Raw genomic sequence first — 15,674 nt, forward strand, 5'->3', positions numbered from 1 at the left:
GAATAGGTAGATGGACTGTTTTTTAAAATCCTAGCTATTCATTATCACATTCGCACACAATCACCAACAAAAAGTTACGTTGCCTCTGTCTTATGAATAACCAATATGTCGCAGGCCAACTCTGTTTACATATAGAGTGAGAAAAAATTGTGGGTTATAACAAGGTTCCTGACATGGAGATTTTAAAAAAATATATATGCACTTTTGCACTTCCTTATGTTCTTCTCATCATTGAATAATTAATTATTCATTTCAAACACTAAGCTGGTTCGTCCTTAAACAAAGTCCATATTTCTGTTGTACTGGAATAGGCTCACAGTTGATCAGCAAATGCAATGATGAGCACTGACAAAGACTCAGCATTTATTAGAAGGCAATTGCTAGAGAATGTGGCTTTAATTGTGCATACATATTTTTATTCATTAAGATGAATAACCAATAAAATCCCACACTATGGTGTCCCAGCCTCATAACACATTAATAAAGTTTCTTAAAGGTTTTGGCAGGGGGCCAGCACAGTCCATTAACTCTTTGCAAGTTGTAAAAAGAAGCAAAGTCATTTCGGTCTGTTTTGTGGTTATGAATGAAACAGCGGGCAGCCTGTATGGAAACGTCACTTTGGATATGGTATTGGTAATGGATGCTTTGCTGCTCACTCAGAACAGCGTGGGGAGAAGTTAATGCGTCCTACCGCAACCCCAGCCCTGATGCACTGCAAAGCTAATTTAGTTAAAAGTGGAGGGGAAAGAGCAGAGGACTCCAAGTGCAGAAGATCTGTTTATTTTGCTAATAGGCTGTCACACTGTATCTGGGCAAACTTGCCCACTGTGAAACCCAAAATTACAGAATATATTTTAAGTGACTAAGACTGCTTTTCTCTGATTACTCTTCTTTCCTAATAAAACCTGATTGTTTGGGTGTCCACTTGGTGAAGGCTGGACTATTTACAGAGGCCTTTTCTTTAACCCAAGAAGTCTACATTTTCCTCTTTTGTTTTACACACTTGAAATAAGTCATATAAATAACTACAACAATGGGTAGCTACGTGTGTGTCTCTGACTTTGCCTAACAATCTGAATTGAAGTGCTATACTCTTCCCAGTGCTTTACAATGCCATCTGTTCTTATTTTTCATGACACTACAAACATTTTCCTTTGGAAAAAGGATTTAGTATTTTGCTTCCTTTTCAGAATGAAAACTGGAAAACTTGAATGAAACTAAATATACAAAGAGGCATCCACGTTGTACAAGTACTCAGTGTAGAGGGTATTTAAAATACTTTAACGGTTAAGATCTCTACACTTTGATCTGCTTCACTACAAAGAAAAACTTCATTTTTTAAGAAAAAAGTTTTTTTTAAAATGTGTGATTTTTGTAATATTGAAATTAGAACTCAAAATGAGATCAAAGCCCTTGAGTTGGAGAATACCAAATATTCGGGTTGCTTTGCAAACTGTTTTAAGAAAAATACACTAAAATGTAAGCACACATATGCACATGCACACACACAAACAGAAAAACACAAAATGAGTCTCCTTTAATCCCCAACGAAATATGAATAGCATCATTAGTCAGTTACTTCTGGTTGTTAAAACCACAAATTGGCTGTAATGATCTGTCACTTCATATGAGGCCAAAAAATAAAATTCCAAGCACAAGAGATAATTACAATAAGTACAGTAGAAAACATCATTCATTATTTTAATTTTGTTTTGTTTAAAATTTTACTTGGAAAAAATAGGAAGAATATTTTTAACTTTCAAATGTAAATGTTCTTAACTAAGTACTAAAAAAAGATCTTCCCATTCATTGAGTCAAAATTGCTGCATCTTCTGTACATAATATTGTCATAAGAATTAGAGTATTAATTATATACTATGTTCCCATCATATTAAGAATCACTACCACCTGGAGAAGACCTGGGATAAAATATATTTCATTTAAAAACAAAACTGCCATTAGCTTGATACCCCCACAATACAGTATTTAGAAATATTTGTTCTGTGTGCTTCATAGTGCTAATTTTCCAACCTGAGATTAAAACTAAATTGAATTAGCTACATACAAATACAACCTGGATTCACATATGAATGGCCCTGGGACATTTCTTTAAAGAAATGCATTTCCTTTCCTAAACAAACAGTATAAAAAGTATATGGGAACATACAGGATATGATGGATCTATAGATTATACTGCTTAAGAAATAAGTAAAATAAAAAGAATTCTAGTGACTTAAAATGACACTACTGGGGTAGATGTTGTGGTGCAGCAGGTTAAACCGCCACCTGAGACACCTACAGCCCAGACTGGAGTGCCGGTCCAAGTTCTGGCCCCTCTGCTTCCTTCCAGCTTCCTGGGAATAATAATGCATCCTGGGAAGGTAGCAGGTGATGGCTGAAGTACTTTGGCCCCTGACACCCACATGGGGACCTGGATTGAGGCCTAGGCTCCTGCCCTGGCAGTTGAGGGTATTTGGAGAATGAACCAGCAGATGAAAGCTATCTCTCTTGTCTCTGTCCCTGTGCCTTTCAAATAAGTAATTTTTCTAAATGACACTACTGTAAAGAGTAGTGAAAACAAAGAACAGATTTAACCACCTCATTATCCACTTTAAAAAAAAAATGCATACTACTCTAGTTACTCAAGTCAAGAACTGGTCAACTGCAACTTGAATATAGTAGAAGGAATCCAGCAGCCAGGGTGAAGCAAGTCAAAGGAGCTGCTGCTTCAGTTACACCAGAGATCATCCTACACCTTGCATGGTGGTCCTGAGCGTCTTCCCACCTCCCATGCCTCCCCATACACCCCCATGCCAGCAATCCTCTGGAATCCACAATGAAACCAGATTTGAACCATTTGGCATTGTCAGTAACAATTGGTTTGCAAATGAATATTATAAGAAAGGGAACTATCAAGAAAGGACTTTTTTTTTTTTTTTTTGACAGGCAGAGTGAATAGTGAGAGAGAGAGGAGAGACAGAGAGAAAGGTCTTCCTTTTGCCGTTGGTTCACCCTCCAATGGCTGCCGCGGCTGGCGCGATGCAGCCGGCACATCACGCTGATCCGAAGCCAGGTGCCAGGTGCTTCTCCTGGTCTCCCATGGGGTGCAGGGCCCAAGCACTTGGGCCATCCTCCACTGCACTCCCGGGCCACAGCAGAGAGCTGGCCTGCAAGAGGGGCAACCAGTGCCCCGACCGGGACTAGAACCCAGTGTGCCGGTGCCGCCAGGTGGAGGATTAGCCTAGTGAGCCACGGCGCTGGCCAAGAACTGACATTTTAAAAATGAGAGCATTTGCAGGATGATCTCTTGACAAATTAAAATACTCATATCAAAATAATAATGTACCACTGTGCTTTATTGGTATCTGCAATTTAACTGGTATTAAATGATATGGCCTTAGTGTTAATGCAAATAAACTGCAAATAACACAAATAAACTTATCAGAGTATAAGGACCACATCTTGAGACAAGTGAACATTCCTTTATATTAACCATTTTAACACCAACAAGGCACAAATGAGTAAAACCCTAACAGAACCTGGTATACAGCAATAAGGAGCACTCATGACCTGCTTAAATGGGCAAACCAAGATCCATATTAATCACCAGCATATTATCTCTAAATGATGAAAACAAGACTACTTCAATTCAAATGTTAAGGTTTGATGAGTCACATAAGCCACTCATTGACTTAATTTTACTTAGAAATGACTCATACACTTTTGTAGCTGTTTGGGAAGGTTATATAAATGATTGTATACTCAATTCTTAAAAGACAAAATTAAAAATATTAAAGTACAATGCTTCACCTCACAATGTATTGGTTAAATATCCATATTAAAATAAGAGTTAAGTGAGGCCAGCATTTTGGCACACCAGGTTATACCATGGCTTGCTACCAAGCATCCCAGGTTGGACAGCTGGTTAGAATACTGGCTTCTCTGCTTCAGATCCAGCTCCCTACTAATGTACTCGGGAAGACAGTGAATGATGGTCCCAGTGTCCATGCCCCTGCCATCTCCCTGGGAGGCACAAACGGAGTTCCAGCCTCCTGGCTTTGGTCTGGCCCAGCCCAGGCTGTTGTGGCCATTTAGGCAGGGAATCAGAGAATGGAAAATCTCTCTCTCTCTGCCTTTAAAATAGATAGATAGATCTTTTAAAAATTCAAAAGAAGATAAAATTATAAAGCAACTAACTAGGTAATATTCAGTCTGAAATATAAGATTGAGAATTTCTTCTCAAAATTTTCCATAGTGCTTGAATGAGTTTTCCACTGAGTAATAATGTGAACAATTTAGGGAATCAACTCCAAAAGTTATAGTTCTTCTGAGCAAATATATATTTTAAAAAGTCTAAACATAGATGCACAGAATACATATTGAATAAATGTTGCCAGAGGATTTGGTTTATTTTTAAATTATATGATAAAAATTACATCATATTAATTATGCTTTACAACTTGAAAAACACTTTCACATAAGCCACCTTATCCTAATAACTTTGTTCTGTAAGTATCATTATTATTCCCATTTCATAGATAAGGAAATTAGGGATCCAAGAGATTAAATGTTTTACCCAAGGTCACAGCTCTAGTAAATTCACTGCTTAGAGAATAATTAGCTTAGGTTAAGATAACAGCTACTTCCTTCTTCCCCATTCCAGCCTCAGAGACACACAAATATAATATGCATCACATATGAAATGCAATACAACCAAAATTATATAGCCATCATTTTCATGAATTACATTATTCACCTATTTCCATTTGTACCTTTGAAAGCACCATTTTTGAAAAGCAGTATAGCATATAATTACATCTTCCCTCTTAAAATGCTATGATAATCCTCTCATTGCTTGGGAAGTTTCTGTGGCGGAAAGACTGGGCATGGCAAGGAGACTAATGTCTTAATTACCATCCACCAAGTTGATCTTTGGGAAGTTACTTATTCACCTGGGCCCTCAGGCTGCTCATTAGACAAATAAGGGATTTATAATGAACATTTTCTAAGTCTTGTCCACCACCCATTCTCTACAACAGTGACTCTTGAGCTTTAATGCACCTAAAAAAAAGTCACCTGGTAATCTTGTTCCTACACAGTTTGAGGCCCATACTCAGAGATCTGACTTAATGGGTCAAGATATGACATTGCAAGAAGCTTGCAGGTGCTGCTGGCCCAGGAACCACACACTGGGAATCACTATGACACAGTAACATGGAAGACACTTGAGCAATATACATCTGACCGTGCTACTTCTTGAGGCCGTCAATGGTCTCCCCATAGCCCTCAGCATACAGCCTGACATGCTTAAAGAATAACAGCACAGGGGAATCCAGGTCTCCAACCACACTGCCTCTCAGGATCTCTACCAAGGCTGCCTAATCCCAGAAGCCTCTCCTAATGCCAGAAGCCACTGAAATGGGACCATGAAGCACCTCTTCTGTGCTCTGCTACTAAAGTATGGCTCTCTCTGCCTGAACCCTTCAAGGAACTCTGCACTGGTGCTACCTACACTAAAGGCAGTTTGCAAATGCACCCCTTCTCCTCATCCTTGACACTCAGGAAGAAGCACTCCCTCACCTCATCATGCATCCTTTCATTTAAAACCCTGATGGCATCTTCCATCCACACATCATAGCTACATCTCCACTGTTGCAAGTGGAACCCTCCTCTACCCGTCTCTCCTACTCCCTACCCTGCTTCTCTCAAGCAGGCCACAGCCAAGCCCTCCATCAGTCCTCCTTCCTTAGGAAGCACAAAGAAAAGGGAAACCCAAAGACAGAAAGAACATGTGCTTAGTGGAGCCCACTCCTGTGTAACATACCACCTTCCCCTTCTGCACTAGCCCACCCCCCCTCCCCCAAGGCAGGCAGGCCCTGGACACTCCCAAAATCTCAAAACACACACAGGGCTGTATCCATGGGTAGAACTGTGATTACATAGGCCTCCCACTCAGAAGAGCCCCCACCCCCACCCCCAGCTGGGCCTAATGCTCTGGTGCCACCATCCGGAAATTCTTCCCTGTTGAACAGAAGGCCCCACACATCACGCAGGACTTCCTGCAGGCACAGGATGAGACTGGATGCATCTCAGCCCTCAGTAGGCTCCCCTCTGACCTCACTTCCTCAACAGACAAACCCCATCACCCCGGGAAATCAGACAGAACGCTTCCCTCTAGACACTTGCCATACTTCCTTCTTTCAGAATAAAAAAAATATAATTACTGATTCTCTCTTCCTTTCATATTGACTACTAAGACACTCTAGATCATATGACGCTTGCTTTTCTAGCAGGCAAAGTTTTTGAACATTCTACTTTATAAACTTTTACTCTTCCATTTTTTATTCTCTGCTTCTTTTGCCATGCTCCTGTCTGCCTCTTGCATCTGACATGTGTCCTTGTTTTACTGAATATGAACATCCTTCTGAGAGCTGCTTGTTCCACAATGCAGTACACACAGAAGAAGGCACACCATGAAGTCATCCTCCGTAATCCGAATTTACAAAGATTCTACTGCATAAAGCAGTTATATGCATGTGTACACCTATGCTTGTACGTCCATTAAAAAACGGAGCCAAATGGTAGAGTCAGAAACATACCAGGGTACTCCAATTTAATCCCATCAAGGTGGCATGTACCAATGCCATCTCACTAGTCCAAGTGATCAATTTCAGTCCACAATTGATCATAATGAAAGGACTAAGAGTCAAAGGGAGCACATAAGCAAGTCTAGTACCTGCTAACACTAACCGATAGAATAAATAAAGGGGAGAGTGATCCAACATGGGAAGTGAGATACTCAGCAGACCCATAGAATGGCAGATGTCCTAAATAGCACTCTGGCCTCAGAATAAGCCCTAAAGGCATTCGGATCTGGCTGAAAAGCCCATGAGAGTATTTCAGGCATGGAAAGCCAAGACACTCTGGCAAAAGATCTCTGTGAGTGAGATCTCAGTGGAAAGAACAGGTCTTCAAAGAAGGAGGTACCTTTCTCTGAAGGGAGGAGAGAACCTCCACTTTGACTATGACCTTGTCTAAACAAGATAAGAATCGGAGAACTCAGAGGGCTTCCATAGCCTTGGAAACTCATGACTGGAGCATAGGGAGATTACTGATGCCATAGACAGGAGTGTCAATTGGTAAAGTCAACAACAGGAGTCACTGTGCACTTACTCCTCATGTAGGATCTCTGTCCTTAATGTGCTGTGCATTGAAATTTAATGCTATAACGAGTACTCAAACAGTATATTTCACTTTGTGTTTCTATGGGGGTGCAAACTGTTGAAATCTTTACTTAATGCATACTAAACTGATCCTCTGTAAAAAAAAAAAAAAAAAAAGAAAAAAAAAAAAAGAAACTATCAACTCCCAACTTGACTCTCACTGGGATTAAACATGACAATAGGTCTGATCTGATTTCATCATCATTAAAAAAAAATCATCTATTATTTTTCACTTTATGTTTCTGTGTGGGAGCAAACTGTTGAAATCCTTACTTAATGTATACTAAGCTGATCTTCTGTATATTAAGATAATCGAAAATGAATCTTGATGTGAATGGAAGGGGAGAGGGAGTGGGAAAGGGGAGGGTTGTGGGTGGGAGGGACGGTATGGGGGGGAAGCCATTGTAATCCATTATTCGTACTGTGGAAACTTATATTCATTAAATAAATTAATTAATTAATTAATTAAAAAAAAAATAAAGTCATACAAAAAAAAAAACGGAGAAACAGAAGAAATTTAGGCTTACGAGCAAAACACAGAAGAGAAATAGGGAGAAGATTTGCTTTTCATTTTTACCTGACTATAGTATTTAATTATTTTCTGTAAATGTATTACTTTTAATTTTTCAAAGTAAATAGCTGGGTAAAAGTTATCTTATGTCACACTCATTAACTGGATGCTTAGTAGAGCAAGAAATAGAAAAATATCAGCTGAAGTAGTCTTTACTTAATCTCCAAAGACACCAACTTTCCCTTCACTCCTCCTACATTGTCTAGCATAGATGCAACAGAAAAAAAAAAAAAAAACAAACAAACAAAAGCCAGCATAAATACTTAGAATCATGAGTTTGAAAAATGTAATCTGTGCTATACATTTAGTAATGTTAAATGAAAAATAGTGCATAGTTTTTCAATTCTACTGGACACGGTAAAGTTCAAATTTAGTAAAAAATGACATTCAACATTAAGAAACAACAGAGGTTGGCATTTTGGTGAAGCAGGATGCCCACATCCTATCTTAGGGTACCTGGTTAGTGTCTTGGCTCCACCCCTTCCAAACCAGATCACTGTCAATGTGCCCTGGAAGCAGAAGATGATGGCCCAAATCCTTGGGTCCCTGCCACACACAAAGTGAGAGATCCAGATGGAGTTTCTGGCTTTGGCTTCTGGCTTCAGCCTAGCCTTGCCCTGGCTGTTACGGCCATTTGGGTAGTGAACCAGCAAATGGAAAATCAACCTCTCTCTCTCTTCACTCTCTCTCTTTCCCTGTCACTCTGCTTTTCAAATAAATAATCTGACAGAGTTTGCGCTGTGGCACAGTGGTTTAATCCTCCACCTGCAGCGCCGGCATCCCATATGGGCGCCGGTTCTAGTCTGGGCTGCTCCTCTTCCAGTCCAGCTCTCTGCTGTGGCCTGGGAAAGCAGTAGAAGATGGCTGAAGTTCTTAGGCTTCTGCACATGTATGGGAGACCAGGAAGAAGCACCTGGCTCCTGGCTTCAGATTGCCGCAGCTCCAGCAGTTGTGGCCATCTGGAGAGTGAACCAACAGAAGGAAGACCTTTCTCTCTGTCTCTCCCTCTCACTGTCTGTAACTCTACCTCTCAAATAAATAAATAAAATCTTTAAAAAAATAAATAATCTGTAAAAGTAAAAAATATAAGTAACAGAGCCTTTGTCTTGTTAAGAAAAAATACAATTGGTACAATGGCAATGGCTACCTGAGAAACTAATTGTCACTGGTCAAGATTTTTTTATTTTTTCTAAAATAAATTTAAAAGAGTAACAAAATACCTAGGTAAACTTAAATTAATGAAAAATTAATGAAATTAATGATTATTTGCAAAGAAATAAACAAACAAGCTGGTTTATCCCGGGGGAAGGTATGTGCTAATGTGGTGGCATATACACTATTAGTTTATCAAGCCACCCTGTGGACCCCATAAGGTTCCTAAGAAGATAAAGCAGAAATAAAGGAAGCTCAGTTGTGAGAAAGGCCAGAGGCAGGATCCAAGTGGGCCCTGCCAAGATTCATCTGTATCCGCAGGTAAGAATAAATTTCTCCATTCTGTGTGTGTGTGTGCATGTATGCGTATGTGTGCACATGTACACAGAGAGGTAACTGAAGAAAGGATTCATCCCTATAAGAAAGAGCAACCCTCATAAGAGAGAGAGAGAGAGAGTTATGCCGTATTCCTCAGAGGGCTCGCATCACCACAGTCACAATCCCCATCAGACCTACATAACAGTCACTTCAACTCTTTCATCTTCATTTGACAGGCAGGACCATGTTGAAGTTGCCAAACTGCTTTCAGAATCATGCTACAATAAAGAAAGTAAGCACACTTTTGCAGAAAAATATGCATCAGATAGACCCACAACTAAAAGGCATTTCATACACAGAGCACCCTGGCCTATCTACAGTACTTGGTGATTTACTTTGAATATCTTGAAAAACAAAAGAGCTATACACACAATATGTCTTCTAAAGCACTGTTTTAACAGCATTAATAAATTATATTGAGAAAGTATGGATAGTATCTACTAGGTAAGGCTTAATAAATTAATAAATTGAAAGATATATGAAAGACTTAAATTCATAGCCACCAATGCCCATTTTGGTCAACATCCTGATGATACCCTAGGAAAGGACAATATTAACTTCTAAAGCTTGCAAACAGCAATTTTTCCCAGGTTACATCTTTTATATATGTTATATTCAACTCACATTAATTTCTACTTAAAGTAGATAGAATCTAAATTAGATTGTCTTACAAATTACTTTTAGAGTAGGCATGAACAACTAAAAGATAAGATACAAATTAACTAATTATTAAATAATGCTAAGAGATAGAAAAAAGATACATACTAAGCAAACTCTAAATTTACATCATTGTGGAAGAGTCATCAAATTCTATTCTGAATTGTCATATTGCTTAGTATCTCATTTAATATACAAATTTACCATACCAATATTTACTTATCTATATGTTTATGCTCAGTTTTATTCCTCCAAAAGATATAAGAACACTTACAAAAATACACACACTTCTGAGACAAAACCAACAGAAAAGAGTCCATCTGGGTGAGCAAATAATTAGGGTAAGAAAGTAAAATATCCATGGGAAGTGATGGGGCACAAAAATGTAAGCCTATAGGTCTTATAGCCAGTAGCTGTCCTGTCCTTTCTGTGCCAGGCCCAGTGAGAGTGCCTCTGTTACTCTGTAGACCTAAGGGTACTGTTAGGAAGTCGGGATTCCTGCATCTAACACAAGAATAAGAATAATGAGGTGTGAGCTAAGAGGCAGCATTGGGAAACCAAAGCTGCTCCAAAGGAAGATAGCAAAGGAAAAGGCCAATTGTCCGGGAACTAGATACAAAAATGATCACCATATTGAAGCCAAATATAAAATAAAATAAAATTTTTTACACACTTAAGACTATTTTGCTTCCATGGTACTTTCCAGAGCCTGGCTCCAAATAACAACCTCAAAACTGTGTTTCTGTTTTCAGTGCTTCTCTGAATTAAGTGTTTTTCCTCAAGCAGCACCTGATAAAACCCAGATTCCACCCACTGGCATTCTGGCCAAGCCAACGTGGCTTTAATAAGGTGCATGAAAAAGACTTTTCATACCCTGGTGTTGAGACTCTGAAGGTCCTGGGCAAGTGAAAATGAGCTCCCATGGATCTCCAAGTTGGGTTCCCGGCTCCTGAGACACCAACCACTGACAACAGGTATGTCCTTCAGCCAATTACAGAGCCTCTTCCTTCTTTTATATCTAACCTTGGTATTTGGTTTATGGGGGACTTTACTGAGGGCCAAAAGAGGCCATTACTACTGGCAAGAATTTATCGTGGGGTTGGCATCTGAAATGTGCTGGCCCTTTTCTCCTTGAGCTCAAAGTGTGAATGTATTTACTTAAGTGCACTGGCCTTGATTGTAGCTAATGCTGTAAGTCCAGGTAATCTCAGTTATGGATCTACCCTCTTGCCATCGAAAGACCTTTTTCTAAGCACCTATTTGTCTTGCTCTTAGAGGCACCACAGGTAGTTTTCTGAAAAACACTTCCTGCCCTCTAGGGAACCTAAAGTCATGCCTCTCTCAGTCTCCCGCTGGCTTTACTGGGTACCATTAAATCACTGCTTCATTCCCCCATTACAAAGTGCTAGTTCTTCATTAAAGGGTGCCTAAAGAAACTCACGTGATCTCCTTGTCTGGTAGAAACTGATGGCTTTAGCCCTTTGTCTGCTAAAATGTTGCATCCTATAGTGTTCGGCAGTCTGACTAGGCCCTATCTGCTATGTTTCAAGGTTTGTTTTTAAATTCTATGTATTTAGGCTACCAACATTTTCAACATGGATAGCATATCTGAGATGCAGATAAATAATTATCTTTTCTTGTGAACATATATTATTATTTATTGTCTGGATAGATACATCACTATATTCAGAGAAACTTTACTACACAGTCATCTCATGGTACTAGCTTTAAAAAAAAGTCTGAGTTGAAGAGATTTTTCCAAATAAGATGTAATTTAGGGTTACAATGTCAAAACTGTAAGCCTAAAATTAAACCTACTAACTATTTTGGTTTGCAGACTCATTTACCCAAAATTACAAACAACTCTACATTTGTTGCAAGAGGTCTGATTCAAGCCAGGATTTTGTTCATTCACATGCTATTCCTGCTTTACATGTATTTTATGGAGGAGGTATTTTGCTGGGGTTTGGCTTTGTTTTGTTTCTTTTCCTAAATGGTGAGTAATGTTAGAGATAAATGTAACTGCCTACAAACACTCCAGGGCAGAATTTAGGAAGAACATGAGTAAATAACACCATATTTGATGGGATTTAAAAATTAGAAGTTTTTTGGATGACAAGAAAATGGCAATATTCCTCTTTATACAAGAGAATTCATGCTATGAAAAATAAAGCAATGTATCAAAATACTCCTGAAAGCGGTATCTTGATACATTAGAATCAAGGCTGTGACTCAAAGCAAAAGATGTATGCCTGGGAAACTGAGGAATCCCACTGTACCAGAGGGAACTGTACCAGAGCCACTTCCCCATCGCCAGTCTTAGAGGACATCTTCAAAGCAGCAGGCCCTTGTCCTGGGGCACAGTAGTCTGCATTTACCATGCCTACATCACTTTGAGCCAAGGAATGTCCTCCCACAACAGGCTGCATTCTGACGGGCTCACCCACCACCCTTGTAGACAGAGAGAAGGCAAATTCAGGGAACAAACTCCCCTGGATCCTCTTCAACAAGGATTACCAGATACCTGCTCAAAATCTTTGTCTCCCTAATTATTATTGATAATAATGATGGTGTAGGTCCATTCAAAAATCTTATGCCACAAACAAAACACAGCTCTAATTAGTATGTGATCATAAACAAGGTAAACGCACCTCCCTAAAGCTGTCTTAAAGCCTTTGTTGTGGTTCACTAGCTCAGAGAGATGCTCTGAATTCTGTCTCCATGCACTGTACCAGGGCAAAGATGTGGCATTCTCCAAATCTCATCAAGAGGATATATCTACTGTAAGGAAAGATTGTTCTGCAAAAAAGATCTTCTCTCTACCACATGGGAGCTCTGAGGAACCAGAAACTCTCCCTGGGAGAATTCCTTGTGTCGACTCTCTGGACATCAGATCCACAGGCCCCTCACCAGCGGACCACAGCCAAACTCTCGCACGTTCTTTTGTCGCGTCACCTCCAAGTCCTCAACCTCACAAGCTTCACCACCTCCCCTCTTCCTCCTGCCTAATCTCAGCTCCTTACTCTTCCCTAAAGAACACTCACTTCCTTCTAAAAAATCCCCCTCATCAACGTGCAACCCCCTCCCTTCTAGTCTTTCTCAACACTAAAAATCATTCTAGTTTGGATGAGTTTCCACCACCGGGCTTCTGATCTTCATCCATTGAAATCCAGCCCATTTCTCTCTCCTACCCTCTCCCTTGTCTCCATCCTCCCTCTCCCTCTTGTGCTCCCTCTCACCATCCCATGTCCACAATCCACTCCCCTTCTCCAAGGGAGAACAAGGTTGTATCCTGTCCACCGGCCCATCTACCTGTCCACCACACCCACTCAAGTCTGTGAGCTCCTCTAAGGCCTCAACCTACAGCAAGTTATAGAACTTCGCACCCTCAGGTCAAGCCAAATGTTGACATACAGGGAGTCCCTGCATTTCACTTGAAATTTAGAATCCTCTTCCTTACAACCTTGTCACTATCCTGTATCTCAAAGTCAAAGACTTCTGGCTTGAAAATTAACCCTCCTACCTCAAATCCATATTCTGAAGTGTCCCATTCCACGAGGAATATTGCAGTTGCTGAGATGTAGTACTAATGATGTGTCAGGTACTATGCTGAACATGGAATATCACCCCTGGAACTCACAATAACCCTATAAGGTATGAACAACACTGGTTGAAGGACATGAGGTTTATGGTATTTCAAAACTGTTGCTCTGTATTTATGTCTATAATTATTAGCCCCATTTCACAGTTTGAAAAATTGAAGCTTACAAGATAAAAAAAAAAGTCTTCCCCATAGTTGTACAGCTCAAATACATAAATCTCCAAAGCTCACATTCACTGCAGTAGCTTCCAAGCTCCTCTTACATCCCCACCATCAGCAGCAGAGCTGGTCCTTTCTGCTGACCTTCACTGGTACAATTCTCATTTGATCACCATTACTTCCCTTCACAACCAGGCTCTAAGAGCTGCTGTAATCCTTGACATTCTCCTGACCAACCCCAAGGCAAGCTGATCCCAGCCTCCCTTGGAATTGACGATGTACTTGAGAAAGCAGCCCTTTCTTTTGCCCTATACACTCTCTAACCATTTTTTAAATGAATATTCAGTTCTATAGTGGACACTAGCTAGATGTTCTCTAATTCAATTCTTTTTATTTATTTATTTTTGAAAGGCAAAGTTAACAGAAAGGCAGAGGCAGAGGCAAAGAGAGGTCTTCCATCCACTGGTTCACTCCCCAGATGGCTGCCACAGTTGGAGCTGAGCCAATCCCAAGCTAGAAGCCAAGAGCTTCTTCCAGGTCTCCCACATGGGTGCAGGGACCCAAGAACTTGGGCCATGTTCCACCGCTTTCCCAGGCCAGAGCAGAGAGCTGGATTGGAAGTGGAGCAGCCAGGACTTGAACTGGCACCCATGTGTGGGATGCCCGAGCTGCAGGCAGTAGCTTTCTCCACTATGTCACAGTGCTGGCCCCTCTAATCATTCTTTACCACTGAGTCGTGTCTTCACAAACTAAACTGCTGACTCAGCACAAAAAGAAACTCTGGCAAGTGTGCCATTTCCCCTCTCTGAGCTATCCTTTCCTCTTTTATCAAATGAGGGTGTTAGAAAGGTCCAGTGTCTTCTGGTTTATTTTTAGATTCAATAATAAGGGATAATGAATTTAATTTAGAAGTCATACAAAACAGATAAAGCTCCCCAGTAAAACAGAGGAATGTATGAAGAGCTTGTTCACCTAGAACGCCCCATTCTTTGCCTTTACCTACATACATCCCAAAAGAATCAAGTCTTGGCTTGACCCAGGAGATAGCAAAAGTCTTCTTTTCAATCTTTGGATTCACATTTTCAGTGCACTGAGGCTCTCAGAATTTTTGACATCACTAAAATTTCCTCCCTTGTCAACTACTTCCAGTCCCCCGTTTTTCTAAAACACTGTCTACCTCCCACTAACATTAGCTTTCTAAGGCACTGCTTGGAACATGTAACTCCTTGCTCAGACTCCTGCAGGATCTCCCCACGAGCAATTTTGGAAGGAAGAATTCTTAGGATAGTCCCTAAGGTTTCCTCCCCATGATCTACAAGCCCTGGATGGTCCCCAAGCCTGCAAATTGATGAATTTTACTCCCACAATGATTCTACTATATGACACAGCTGACCTTAAGATGAGATAGGAATCCAAGGGTCCTGACCTAATCACACATGCTCTTCAAAAGTTCTTTAAGAGTTTAAGAGTTCTCTCTGGCTGGTCATGGAAGTTAAGAGAGATTCAAGGATGAGGAGGAACTGAGGTCTCTTGGCCTGAAGATGAAAGAGATGAAAGCAAATGCAAGCAGTCTCACTTGGCTAATCCTCCGCCTGAAGTGTTGGCACCCCGGGTTCTAGTCCCGGTTGCTCCTCTTCCAGTCCAGCTCTCTGCTGTGGCCTGGGAAGGCAGTGGAGGATGGCCCAAGTGCTTGGGCACTGCACCCATACAGGAAACCAGGGGGAAGCACCTGGCTCCTGGCTTCAGATCGGTGCAATGGCTACAGATCGGTGCAGCCATTTGGGGGGTGAACCGACAGAAGGAAGACCTTTCTCTCTGTCTCTCTCTAACTCTGCCTTTAAAAAAAAAAAAAAAGCAAAAAAGAAACAGGGACCTCAATCCTATACCCACAAGAAATGAAATTCTAGCGACAAGAATGAACTTGAAGAGATTT

The 15,674-nt window shown here is 40.5% G+C and overlaps 1 protein-coding gene across 40 annotated transcripts in view; it reads right to left on the reverse strand.

Annotated features, from left to right (window-relative positions):
• Window positions 1-15,674, reverse strand: part of NFIB (nuclear factor I B) — a 494,444-nt gene that overhangs the window by 134,253 nt on the left and 344,517 nt on the right. The window lies entirely within an intron of this gene.

Source organism: Oryctolagus cuniculus, chromosome 1, assembly GCF_051225735.1.
Source record: "Oryctolagus cuniculus isolate XC-2025 breed Fujian yellow rabbit chromosome 1, ASM5122573v1, whole genome shotgun sequence".
In the NCBI taxonomy this organism is placed as follows: domain Eukaryota; kingdom Metazoa; phylum Chordata; class Mammalia; order Lagomorpha; family Leporidae; genus Oryctolagus; species Oryctolagus cuniculus.